The sequence below is a fragment of the Nematolebias whitei genome, chromosome 15 (assembly GCF_014905685.2).
Source record: "Nematolebias whitei isolate Nwh7 chromosome 15, NemWhi1, whole genome shotgun sequence".
Taxonomy (NCBI): domain Eukaryota; kingdom Metazoa; phylum Chordata; class Actinopteri; order Cyprinodontiformes; family Rivulidae; genus Nematolebias; species Nematolebias whitei.
In genome coordinates, this window is record NC_056512.1 from 5,164,138 (window position 1) to 5,166,255 (window position 2,118).

Below are 2,118 nucleotides of genomic sequence, written 5' to 3' on the forward strand. Positions count from 1 at the left end.
CCTTGATCTGACGAGATTAAGGTCCGCCCATGTGGGCGGGGCTAAGGCACGGGTACTCCTTCTGACGTGTCGATTGCGTCACAAACTGTACTCCATTTCTAGTTAGCTTTAAAGGGAAATGTTTTAGAATATAGAGTTTACCAAATTTCCAGTGATCAGGGATCACTGTTGCTTGTAGATTTTAGATTAATTTTATTGTGTTTGCCGTGCTCTGCTGGTCTCGACCTGAGATGGAGTGTCTGTGAGGGGAACTTTTTTTTCTCTCTTCTGTTCCTCTGCACTGTGGCACAGCTGCGTTTCTCTTATCAGTGTGTGGCTGACGGGAACTGCTCTCTCTCTCTCTCTCTCTCTCTCTTTTAAACGGTGGTAGGGGAAGGTGAAGCCTTTTTTTTCTTCCTTTCTTTGCACTGTCTTTCTAGGTGAAAGTGTGTGTGCTTGTAGCGTCAGAGGTCTCGGCCTGATTGGTGTTACCATATCCTGACCGGAAGGGGGCGCTGTTGGATAAGCCAATTACAAGTCTTTGCTTGCTGAAGTTAAAGGCTTGTGTTGATTTTTTCAACAGATGCCGGTGCTGAATGAGAATAAATACAATTGAATGAAAGTTTGAGTGAATGATGTCAGCAGATATGGAGCACATTACTAACAAATCTGTAACTCCTGTGGAAACTCTACATAAACAATCAAAACGAGTTAAAGCTGTTATTAATGTTATACACGCAGCAAATACAGGTAAATGTAGACAATTGGACAGCCTTTTGCATCAGCTGGTCCAGGCTGAGGCAGGATCGTCACACACGCTTACACAACTAGCTTGGGACAAAGTTAAAGATCAGAACACACTAATTCAGGAGCTCAATGAAGATTTACTGACATGCAAATCTTTTCTTAGACGTCAGAAGCTTCAAAAGAAATTAGATAAGCGTGGCAATATCCAAGAGATGTATAAACAATTAGCTTGTTGTGTGTGAGTGTAGGTGTGTGTGAGTGAGCGTGTGTGGTGAGTAACACTCCAAGGCACCTTCCTGAAGTCTAATCAGTATCTTACCTGCTCTGAGTCGCTTGTAAATGTGAACTTATAAGAATGTGAATTTATAAGATTTTCTCTAGTTAATGTAAGATTATATTTAAGCAAACTAACTAGATTTAAGCTTCTATTTAAGCAAAGTAACTGATTAATATTTAAATGATTGTAAGGTATTAAAAACCCTTCAAAAAACGACACATACACATTTTATAACATGAAATTTCAAGCTTGATTAAAATAATAATAAAAGATAAAACATGAAATCCAACAGTGTATATATATATATATGTATGTATGTGTATGTATATGTATGTATGTATGTATGCATGTGTGTACATATATGTATATATGTATGTATGTATGTATGTGTATATATTTGTATGTTTATATGTATGTGTATGTATATGTATGTATGTATGTATGTATAATATATATATATATAATATATATGTATATATGTATGTATATATGTATGTATATATGTATGTGTGTATATATGTATGTATGTATGTATGTATGTATGTGTGTATATATGTATATGTATTTATGTATGTGTGAATATATATATGTATTTATGTATGTGTGTATATATATATGTATATATCTATGTATGTATATATATGTATGTATGTTTGTATATATAAATATGTTTGTTTGTATGTATGTATGTGTGTGTATATATATGCATGTATGTATGTATGTATGTGTATATATGTATGTATGTGTGTATATATATGTATGTATGTATGTGTGTATATATATGTATGTATGTGTATATATATGTATGTTTGTATGTATGTATGTACGTATGTATGTGTGTATATATATATATATATGTATGTATGTATGTATGTATGTGTATATTTATATATATATATATATGTATTTATATATGTATGTATGTATGTATGTTTGTATATATAAATATGTTTGTTTGTATGTTTGTATGTGTGTGTATATATATGCTTGTATGTATGTATGTATGTATGTGTATATATGTATGTATGTGTGTATATGCATGTATGTATGTATGTATGTATGTATGTATGTATGTATGTATGTATGTATGTATGTATGTGTGTATATATATATAT